Below are 12,750 nucleotides of genomic sequence, written 5' to 3'. Positions count from 1 at the left end.
TGCAGCAACGCATTACGTTCGGCCACATTTAATTTCATTCACTTAGTTAACTGCTACTACTATACCAATTTGTGAAAGTCTACTTATCTATCCTCACGTCCTCCACCCCTCCACCATTTCCACTCATAATGACTGAAAGATAATAAAACGTAACCCCGTCTGAATTTCAGCTACATTTCTGCAATTAGCGTTTGCAGCTGGCAAAAAATATCGCACGCAGTTAAACTATTATATGACCTTCATATATAAAATAAGAATCTGAATAGCGCGCTATTGCTCACGCTCATTGATATGCGCATTGTAAGATTGCCGCCCAGCATTTACTGAACTAAAATACTAAACAACCCACATAACGTTTGGAACATCTTAATCTGCTAAACTGCGCTTAACAGGACTGAACAATTTTAATTTTTGTTAAAAACACCAAAGCGTTGATTTGCTGTAATTGATGTGTTGTATTAGGAAAGGCTTTATATTTTGTCCAGAACTCAGATAAGCCTATTAATACGTACATTAAAGCATAAGTAGACAGATTGTGTAATTGCTCGGACAATTCAATCGGAAAATGCCTGACCAATAACTAATTGAATAAAAGGTATTCACATGCGATCCAGGCAGGTGGTCTTTCCATGTTGTTAACATCTGGGTCGTTTTCAAATGGCTGTATAGGGCTAGGGTTAGTGTTATAATTGGCTAAGCTTAAATATGAATAAAACATTTATTTCAGGGAATACCTATACGTTATGAACCTTTTTCTAAGCTACACTAGTAAACTAGTAGCTACAAGTACTGAACACAAAATATATATGAATACAGTGTAAACGTGTCCCGCAAACTGGTTAACTATGGACACGGGGACTAGTCTACTTGTTCAAACCATCAATACATAAATTTTCAAAGTTATACATTTAACCGTAGCTTCGTTTTTCTCTTTCCTAAAGATTCTTTAGCTTACAGAGGTATTAAATGCATACCATTATTACAGGAACATAGATATCAATCTGTCCGAATACCCCTACTGCAGTATACTCCCTGGTAGTCTGTATGGTAAACTGAATCGAAGAAGGGTAGATTCTCATTTCGAACGGTGGGGTATTATTTTAAATAATTGTCCGATGAATGAAAATGACGATCCGTGGCTTTATTTGCGAAATGGAAAATGGCATTTGGAATGGAACTTGGTTTGATTGCTTGATTAACACGACTACTGTGGTGCTAGCCCGCCAGCCAGTGTATACTTAGCCCCTTCATGGACAGATATAGCGAGTCCACTATATGTCGTTATTTTGGCCGAATGTGTCCACTGGTTTGGGTTGATTGTGCTTGAATTTTATCCAGGTTAACAGTAGGCGTTAACAAATTCATCAAGGATATACAACGCGTGGCGGAATATGAAAATAGGAAACTTGTCATTACTTTGAATATTAAGCAATATGTTCGCATATTTGTAGAATAATAAATAATAATACAAAATGTCAATCATTTTGACTTTGATGTTCATTAATCATCGTCTATAAAGGTTTTGTAAAATAATAGCTTTATTCTTATAAATTTAAAGATAGGACACAATAAAACTAATAAAGATATCAGATAATTAATCAAATTCTTTAATTGATATGTAATAAACATCTTATTTTAACCATAAAAGAGAAACAAACACACATATCCCTTTATATGTAAGTAACTGTTGCAATGTCTATCTATTGGAAGCGGGTTAATAAAACTTAAAATACAGATGTGACGTCATCCCTTGATGTTGGCTTATTATTATTTCCAGTAATGTACGGGCAACTTGCCAATCGTACATTATCTACACTAGATGAAATATTGGACTCGCGTGGCGTTTTTCATTGAAAATTGTTTAATGGTCTCTGCTAACGCCTCGTGAAGTATCAATACATTACTTAATGTCTCGCTCTCGACCATTAACCCATACTTATTCTTGATTGTTTAAGACATAAATGGAAATTGCATTTTCACGAAAACATTTTAAGGAACGAAAGAACTTGGGCGCGATTTGCTATCAATTTATAAAATAGTTATCGTCTTGTATTTGGTTATACTGAATACTTAACTCTTTTGGGCGCAGCGGGTGTATAATTCATGAATAAATATAGATTTTTAATTAAAGTATTTCCGGGAGAATCAGAAGATTGCATCTGAGTTTTGCTAAATTGTACAGGAGAGTCAACAATTGCATCGAGGTTAAGAATCAAAAGTCGTATGTAAAATGAAGTATTTCTCTAAAGATTTTCTCAAATATTTATGTAAAGAATCAAACTGATTAGAAATCAGATCTATATTTCGTTTCGTTTTTCTTTACTTTCGATGGCCTACACTACATGAAGATCTGATAAGTTGTACTGGAAGGTCGCGTCAGAGGTCATACGCACGCCTTTTGACACAGATTAATCAATCAGCGTTGACGTTTCTAGTGGTTTACCCACTGTTCCTTGCATGGAACGCCAAGAATTCGCCGTAACAGACCGTTTCATTGACTAATCCTTCACTTCAACAAAAACGCCGGTAATATAACAACTCTTCCAGATCCTAGTATAGTAAAGACAAGTAAAACGAAATTTTGAACTATAAAAACGAAACGAAATATGATCTGTGTTTTAATCAGATTGGTAATGAATGAACGTGTGGCCGCTTAAACAGCACGCAGCTATCTGCACATATCGGATGAAACATCTAGTGCAGAAATAATGAGTGAAAGTGTAGCTGGGTTTCCTATTCATTCCTAGTTATTTGCAATCTCTGGAAACAATTCCCCTTTACCTGCTTCAATTTCATAGATATCACACAGTAGAGACTCAACAATAATTTCAATAATACATAACTTACCATAGCTGCTAGTGGATAAATTGCAATTATGGGGAAGATCCTGACCTCTTTCCGAACACCAATATCAAAGACCTAGAAACTGCATCGAGAAATTAGGACTGTGGATGGACTGTAACTATTTAAAATTAAATGGCATGACCATTGGCAACAAGAAATAACATTATATTAAATCCTGTAACCATTGGAAACACAAATATTCCACCAATTGATTGTTAGAAACCTTGGTGTATATTTGGACACAGCACTAAAAACGAAAATACATGTGTCCAACATCAGGAAAGAGGCAAACTTCCATCTGTACAATATTGGAAATATTCGACCATTTTTGATAATGATACCACAAAATTACTGATTAATGCATTTGTTATGCCATCTGTTGATTACTGTAACTCGTTATGGTACAAAATACCTACTTGATCAACTACCAAAAAATTCAGAATAGGGCTGTCAAAATTGTGACCAGGATTACCCTATCTGAACATATTACACCCGTTATAAAAGAACTACATAGCTATCTATTAAACACATGATCAATTTAAAGATAAATACCTTAAAAAAACCACTAAGTTTCTGTGGATCAACAATTACTGTATTTTAATCAATTGTATGCCTGCTATGGAGAAAATGGCAGAAATATGTGTAAATTAGGGGCAAATATAAACGTTCACATGACGGTTAGGTAACTAATATATTTTATAAATAAACCTATTTTAAATGGTAATGTTGTAACTGATCCTTAGATGTTTTTATTAGTTGTGATAAATGTGAATGTCTACATTTTACTGACCTTAAAGTCTCTGTGCGTGATTTGAGCGATTCGAATCCCCTACAAACTTGTAATGTCAGTTCAAAAATGGTTCACGCCAATTCAGTATTTATAAAGATGTGTGGAACTGAAATTCGATTGATCAAGGCTGTCCCATAGTACACCGCCATCTTTATGTTTCGCGAAATATAATTCCAAGCCAAAGATCAACTAGCGTTGATACTTTGGTTTCGTTTCTTAGTACGTAAATGTTTATCAATCTGAGAACATATTAACAAGAATTAAGCCGTGTGATATGTGCTATTTGACATTTACATTAAGATGACACACGTCTGTGGATGCTACGCGACTTAGACAGGTTCGTTACATATAGATAGTACCAGTATATTTCATGATTACGAGAAAAGGGTAAGTGAATTATGCTAATTCTATTCATCAACGTGTAACACAAAACTATAATTCGTAGCAATTTTACACAGGTGCTTTGCTGGGACCAGTCAATTTTCCAAAGCCAACAAGTGGACAGACTGGTATAAAATCAACTACTGGAGTAAGTCAACAGATGAACACAATATCGGCAAGTAAGTGGACACTTATTAATAAATATAAACAGATCCGTACTATTATTAATTACGGAAAAGGCTATGCTGCCTATTAACATATTTGACAGAATAGTTTCAACAGATTCCAAATATAATATACTTTGCCCCCCCCCCCCATACCCACCGAGCCGCTGGATATTCGGTTCGAAGCCTCGTGTTACAGGAGAAATACAAGAAAGCTCAAAAACGACTTATAAAGAACACCTAATTTATTGGAAAAAATTGTACATATATGTTATTTCCGAAATGACCTAGTAGGCGATACGCTCTATGCATTATTGGTGCTTGTGTGTATGTGATGTGAGAGTGCGTGGATAAAGGTACTACTGCAACCTTTTTAAATTTAATTGAATAGAATAATTTAATCATTTCAGCTACCGTTCCCGCAGCATCGTCTAATCAGGTGATAAATACAAATGGCCAAACAGGTAAACTATTAAATTCTTTTTGAATAGATGAATACATACATACCTTATATAATTTCGGTACTGCATTTGTATTTATATCAGCATGCATTAGCCAACAACAACCTTCTGTGGTTTGAATAAAGCCCAATCTCTGATCATTATTGTTTTAAATGACAAAATGATTAACATCGTGATGTTCTTTTGTATCGTAAAGGGCCCTCGGAAAGAAAATATGTTTTGTGTTTTTGATAAATAGCGTAATTTGATATAGGCCTACAATTAGATGTAAACAAAGTCAACAAATGAACAATATCTAAATTAACTTAGAGGCCCTATATAGATTAATTTTGGACACGGTTCTTCTAATTCGTTCTCGAGCCGAACTATTTAGCCCGCTTCCAACACACATAGTTGTTTTATTAATGCGCAGCAGACGATAACATCCAAAGCGAACCTAAATGTCTCAGGAAATCCCTCTGCCACCCAATATACTAATACACCCTTACTTAACATAAATGCTGAATTTAATCAAACCATCCCTAATAAGCAATCAGTATTCAACAAGCATTTAACTAACAAAGATGAGACAGTTGGGTCAGCTGAAACTATCTTTAAAAAATCTTAACTTCTTCCACAGAACACAAATACTGTAGATGGTTCAAAGTCGTATTTGAACAGCGCAAATTCTGTTAGTAGTGTCGGTATATCTGAACAGCCGTTAGCTTCGAACAATATCATTGGACATACTCATATTACCAATATTGGAGTAATAGATCTAGCAAAACTATCCTCTGTGGTTTCAGGATTGACTACAGCACCCAGTTCGAACATTAATGGTCTGTCAACTTTAAACAGCATCGGACAAGCGGGACAGCCCACTTTTAAAACAACAGGTGCGGGGGTAGGACCATCCGTTGCTGGGCAAAGTACAACCAACATAGCCCAAATTTTAACAACTGCTGCACCAATAACCGCCCCGACTTCAAACAGCATCGGATTTAATAAAATCGTAACTCCTTCCACAGGTAAAGCGTCCCCAAAAGGCACAACGCAAACCATGGTAGGAGTTCATTCTGTTGGAAGTCAATCGTCAGTTTCACCAGCTGGACAGACCACAAATACCGTGGTTGGTTCAAAATTATCTTTGAATAGCGCAAATTCTATTAGTAGTGTCGGCATACCGGGACAGCCTGTAGCTTCGAACAACATCGTTGTAAAGTCTGGGCAAAGTACAACCAACAATTTTACAACTGCTTCACCGGTAACCACCCCGAGAACTATTCAGACGATGCCTAATAATACTGGACTTCCGAACTTTAATGTGACACCTACGTCGATTCCAGTTCCAAGTGCTAATCATGGACAAACAACAACATCCCCTACAGGTCAGGCTACACTTAACGTATTTATAGGATCTTCCCATCCCATAAACGAGCATAAACTCATTGAGCAATTGGGACCAGGATACAGCTTTAACAGTACAGAATTAATCGAGTCACATGCGACAAGAGATAGCTTCGGTTCTGGAAATATCTTTACTGATAGTTTAAATGTTAGCATGGCTCAGCCAACTTCTAATGGTATCTTCACTCAAGGCCCCGAAACCATATTTTCAAACACTGAAAACACATTGGCAGGAAAGGTTGTGGGACAAAGTTCGCCCATTGACGTTTTTAATACACCTCTTTCTTCTATTAATATGCATCAGGGTAATACTGAAGGTATAATACGCAACATTTCCCAAACTAACAAGGTATCTGTATTTTTAACACCTTTCGTGTCGGCCTTAACTAATACAGAACCAGCTGTTGGTCATTCCGTGAGCTTCAATGCAGTAATTGGTCTGGCTTCAAAACAAAGGGCTAACAAATCAACAGGTCAGGTATATACATATTTGTGCTCCATATAATATATTTTTGTCCTTCGCCTTTTAGGAGAAAACAGGCAACTGTATGACCGTCACACCTTTTAGAACGTTCTACTTTTTTGTATCAACCGAACTAATGAAGATAGACACACGTCATATGTAGGCGACTATGCTATTTTGGAGAATTTTCACTCTCACCCGCTCTACACCACAGACAAGAGGAAACGTCACCAAAAAAATGAAAATAAAAAACTTTCTTGGTCAACTGCTATTTGGGGGAATTTTCAGTCCCTCCTGCTTTACACCACAGACAAGAGGGAACGTCAGTAAAACAATTCAAACGAACTTTTTTTGGTCAACTGCGGGGACGAACCCGGGTCCTCATAGAGCTACTGTGACTTCGGCTTTTGGATTGGAACATCTAAGAAGACCTAGTCTAGATGTCCATAAGGCCCTTCACTGGGTTCTGTAGGCTAAGCATAGAAAAGCAATTGCACTGACGCGACTGTGGAACCCTCTAATTCTAATCGAGATAGAATGTTCGACCTTGGTGTAGATGTTTATTAGATGAATGTATTAACCGAGTTGGGTGGTAGACATTTTCTATTTAGGCCCAGGATAGATACCCAATTTGAGTTGCCGATGATTCGAAATCAATAACATTGATTCTACCTGAATGGGAGTGACGAAACTTGCATCGATACGTTGTCTAAGTTCGCTAATGAATATTTTCTGAAAGAAAAGTATTTATTTTAAGATTAAGGCGGGGGACACACGCGACTTTTTATATTGCTATTTTCTAAGATATACTTGTACATTTAACAAATCAAAGCTTTATCGAGTCAAAGATTCGGACAAGCTCAGCGGTATTAATAATATCATAAATATTTATATTCAGATTATTAGTTCAAATCATCTAGAGTTTATCTTATTTGTTCACCAAACAGCGCTTTGTTAACAATAATGCGATATGAAAATGTGCACACCGAAATTTATAATTAGCAACTATAGTAGAAAAACATTTAATAAAACACATATCTTGTTTTGTCATCATTCACAGTAATTTTTCTAAGACAAACTTATACATTTAACAAACCAAAGCTTTATCGGTTCAAGGATTCGGACAAGCTCAGTGGTATTAATAATATCATAAATATTTATATTCAGATTATTAGTTCAAATCATCTAGAGTTTATCTTATTTGTTCACCAAACAGCGCTTTGTTAACAATAATGCGATATGAAAATGTGCACACCGAAATTTATAATTAGCAACTATAGTAGAAAAACATTTAATAAAACACATATCTTGTTTTGTCATCATTCACAGTAATTTTTCTAAGACAAACTTATACATTTAACAAACCAAAGCTTTATCGGTTTAAGGATTCGGACAAGCTCAGCGGTATTAATAATATCATAAATATTTATATTCAGATTATTAGTTCAAATCATCTAGAGTTTATCTTATTTGTTCACCAAACAGCGCTTTGTTAACAATAACGCGATATGAAAATGTGTTCACCGAAATTTTTAATTAGCAATTTTAGTAGAAAAACAATTATTGAAACACATTTTTTATTTTTTTCATTCACAGTCAATAGTAACATAGATCCAGCAACTGGTCTTCCATTTTCTGGCAGTTCATCTGGCATTTCAACGTCTTCTACTGGCGGCATGACAAGTACCGGCAGTCAGTTGTTTTCTGTCGGTGGTGTGTCAGCTGCTGGCATTCCCGCATCTGGCAGTGCACCAACTACGAATGTTGTTGACCCAGGAGCTCCCAGCATCTCGTTTTCTGGGAATCCGTCTGGCAGTATGACAACCGCGGGTGTCCTTGACCCTGGTATGCCAACTACTAGCGGTCAAACGTTTTCATTTTCTGGTAGTCTCTCTGGTAGTCCAACATCAGTTGGTAGTCAAACATCGTCTACTAGCAGTATTTCTACAAGTGGTAAGTCATAATCACGGGTCTATCTACACTTTTTATAGGAGATATTTTTTTTACAATAAATTTCAATTATATATGGTATTTGGGTTTTTTTTTTCACGTTAACCAATGTCTTATAATATATTTATTTTTAAATTACATATATTATTATTTGTGATACTTGTTTTTGTGTTGTGTATAAAACTATACGAGTATTAAAGTGACTGTGTTTAATTTGTCTCGTTAAATTTACTATGTTTAGCGCAATATAGGTCGTTTGGATCTGACGTGCATAAAATTCCATTTCATTCATACATTCATCCCCGACTTCAGGTTTTTGTTGGGTAGTCACGGTAGGAATCTGGATTTGTGAAAATATTTGTCTATTATTGTATACCGACCATGGCGGGATTTTGATTACTTATTATTGGCGATGTAACCTAATATAAATAAATGGTATGTTGCAATATTTTTTTTCTTTGCTTTTGTCAGGATCTACAGGGATGCAAAAAACACAAGTTATTTCACCCGCCAACTCAATGTATACAGGTACGATTTTTTACGTCAAATCCGGTTATTGAAATATTGATCAATTAACTTGTGAGAATTTCTGTTCTACATAATGACCAGGTTGAAACTCGCATACACTGCCATACCTTAATAAATAAATCGAGCTCAAAAAATTTGCTGCTCTAACCCAATGCATTTCAAAACTGAGAGTTTCGCCAGGGGCGGTCTTATTTGCTGATGCCAACGTTATATATCACTGTAAGTTTGATATCGTTGACCAAAAACTTTTAAAAATGAAACAAACTGCCACAAACAGTTCGTTTGTTGAGTTTTACATACGCTTCCACCTTAGATGATATCCCACAAAAGATCAAAGTCTTCATTTTATATACAAAATGTTTATTAGATAGTAATCAGGCAGTAAGTCTTGAAGTAAGTGTTATGTCACTGAGGTGTTAAAACCGCGAGTTTTGAATGATATACACCACTATTGGTTAGGTTTGTGTATTCAGTCGTGATGGGTGCTATAAATAGTCACGCTTTTACGCTAACTTTTAGACATAGGTACATATCTCCTTATTAATGACTACTGTGTTATTACTTGCCACTTTCTATACACATTGCGCTGGAGGGGGGGGGGGGGCGAATGGTTAGCACGTATGCGCTGTATCATAAGGTCTGTCACTGAGTCTGTCGATTTCCCGGTTGTACGTGACAAGGATAGGAGTAGGTTCGCCTGTCCAACCTCGTGGATTTTCTCCAGGTCCTCCGGTTTCCTCCCACAGCTAAAGACCCCTACGCGCAAGCGAATTATTGAAATAAAATTCAACCATGTGTTAGTCCCGAAATGACCTAGTTTGTGTCGACTGGACGTTAAACCCCTCTCTCTCTCTCTCACTCCTAATCGGTACTAAAGTGATCCTAAGCAGTTGATTGTATGAGTTAATCACAACAATTTTCATAACTAAAGGGACAAAGCGTGGGTTTGATTCCACACTTGTACGGGGAAAGGTAGGTTCGCCCGTCCAACCTTGTGGGTGTTGCTTCATTACCTCCAAAACACTGCAGCACGTATGACACTCAAGTCTAAACCTTCACAATAAACGCGTATTAATATTGTCTAATTCCTTTCTTCCTTTCAGACCCATTCTTTCAAAGTGGAGTTACTTTCATAGGTAGTATTCTGTTTGTGATGATTATTTTTAAATTAAGGCAATACATAGGAAATTGAGTTATAGCCGGGGAATATTTCTTGTTTAGTCCAGAGCTACATGATCCGATTAAGGGATGTGTGACGTTCACGCAGCACTACTAGTATCTTCATTTCTTTAGTTCTTTTACGTTCAGTGATCTGTGGTATTTGGAGTAATACAGACAAACAGTCGAAAGCATGAGCTTTTGCAGATAACCCAACTTCTGGTCAAATTCCGTGGATAGATATGAACTCACGAGCAATTGTATGCAGCATAACTATTTCGATATTATCTGCCCTTTTCATATGTAAATAGATGTATATGTCTATAATGGTAAAACAATTTCTATTGATTTTCCTTTTACTTATTTTTCAGATCCAGGCCAGGGCGGAGCTAACAGTGGTAATATCTTTTTATTAAATATTTATCACTAAACTTTAAATACGCAGTAGTGTACACAATTGTCTTCTTTCTTATAAATTAGCTACGTTTTTTTTAATTAAAGATATAATTGCTAATAGTGTTTTATTTTTTATCGTTTCAGCTTTCTCGGTTATGGGAGTTGATGGAGCATCGGGAATGAATGGAATGATTATCTAATATTCATCGTTTAATTCACAATATTTAAAAGATATTATAAATAAATAATACTTGTTCAAGTGCGGAAAGAATAAAATGTTTGAACTGTCTTACGTGTTTATGTTTTGTTTTTCCGTTTGTGTATTGTGGTTTTATTTAAACACAAACACACATTGTTCGAAGGAATATGAAAACATAACCTTTGAAATGCTGAATAAATTCACCATGCAAAGCCTTCTTTGATAAGTTGAAATATTTTGCGAATACAATCCTGTTATGTTCGGCTATACACATTTATTTTAATAATAATATTAATATATATATATATTTATCTTTTTCTTCAGCAATGCATCCAGCGAGCAGGAAAGCAAACAGCGCTCAGACAGGTTTTTATCTATTTTTAATTTGAAAGTATGCTTTCTCACTGAAGGGGCTATTTACCAAAAAGATACAGTGGATGACCACAAGAGCCTTTAAAGGTCAAACTTCTTCATTTCTATGACTGTTAAAAGTTTAATTATTATGACATTTAACTAACAATTAACCTTCAAAGGGGAACGATTTTCTTTTAAGGAAGAAAATACTGTTCAGAATTGAGAACGATTCATTCGAATTACTCAGCAGGTTTGCTGTTATGAATAATTGAATTTTTGTACCATAATAATTCGTTTGGCAAATAGCCCCTCCAATTCCTTAAACTTATAAAAAAAATCCTGTTTTTAGAACGTGTGCTCGATTGAGCAGTATACTAGAGCATCTCTCAATTTGTGTACCTTGAACCAAAACGCATGCTGTTCTAGATACCAACGTAACTATTTTATTTTACACAATTAGTTTACCACACATTTGGTGCTGTGATTATTTTCAAAATTATATCTTAAATTACTTCAATCGAGCACATGTTTAGATCCTAATTTCAGCATGCTTTTTGGTGAAAGGTATTTTTTTTTTAAATTGCACACGTTCTAAACGATGTTTGCTTCACTGACGCAGCGAATGCATGCGCTTTTATCAGCATTAAAAAGGTATTGGTTTCGGTGCCTCATGCCTCATCACTATTTTTACAACCATTATCACCATAGATATTATGTGTCTTTCTAACGGTTGTATGTGCACCACTTTAGTTCTAGCTAGAGGTTATACTTAGACGTTTCAATGTTACTATTTGGTTTGACTTGAGGGGTGTACCACTTTAGATGATTTCTCAAAAGTTACGGCCATACCCAATAGGCATGGATAAGTTGTTGGTGTTAGGAACATTTCAAGATGTATATTATTTATAGCAACCATGATACAGCATATTATGGCAAATTGTATCCAATGTATTTTTCTTTCGTTTACCGGTTAAAATTTCTTGTTTTATTAAATCAAATTTCCCAAACGTCCATATTCATAGCCAAACAATTAATTACAGTAAGTTTGACAAAAATAATGTTTTGATATCTTTCTACCTACGGGTCGTCAAAAAAGAGTTGCAATACAAAAAGAACTGGAACTATATTATGTGTTTCTTTTCTTATAGAGACTTGAATGAATTGATCTTACACAATTATCAGTTCCATTTTATTATATTCTAATTAATTATTTTCTACAGGAACAGATGTGCACATGTTAACGTCAAATATTACATTTTTCGGGGAAAATCTAAAATAAATACTTTTCTATTTCTCCGGCAAACATTCCTTTCAACCTTCTCTATTTCTTGCAACAAAACATAATAATCAAACAAACTTTAAAAAGAACGAGATATAATAAAGAGAAAAACCAGAAACGCAAGAAAAGATTAACTAATCGTAACCAATATTTTATTGGAGTAAAAAGCATATAATATTATAGCTTACACCTATTAATAAAACAAGTTTTTTTTTAACTCAATTTCTTAAATAAGTTAAAAAAAAAACCTGGCGTTTGTGTTTAATTAACAGTGATGTTTTTGAGATAAATACGGGTGTCACTCGAGAGGTTGCATATAATGGTACTTGAACGGTTAGAATTCTTTTCATTAATGGGGTTGATTTAACAAATTAATAATAAGATTACGGGCCAATTA

General features: G+C 35.2%; 1 long non-coding RNA gene across 1 annotated transcript; it reads left to right on the top strand.

Moving 5' to 3' along the window:
- The first annotated feature begins 4,605 nt into the window (after nucleotides 1–4,605).
- On the top strand, nucleotides 4,606–10,803 carry LOC126823456 (uncharacterized). The gene is made up of 6 exons (XR_007681170.2): nucleotides 4,606–4,643; nucleotides 8,086–8,442; nucleotides 8,911–8,967; nucleotides 10,071–10,103; nucleotides 10,497–10,523; nucleotides 10,666–10,803. It is a non-coding gene; the product is annotated as an uncharacterized LOC126823456 (long non-coding RNA).
- Nucleotides 10,804–12,750: the final 1,947 nt, after the last annotated feature.

This window comes from Patella vulgata, chromosome 6 (genome assembly GCF_932274485.2).
Source record: "Patella vulgata chromosome 6, xgPatVulg1.2, whole genome shotgun sequence".
NCBI lineage: Eukaryota > Metazoa > Mollusca > Gastropoda > Patellidae > Patella > Patella vulgata.
The sequence above is the reverse complement of the archived record's forward strand: the minus strand, read 5'-3'. Positions and strand labels throughout refer to the sequence as shown.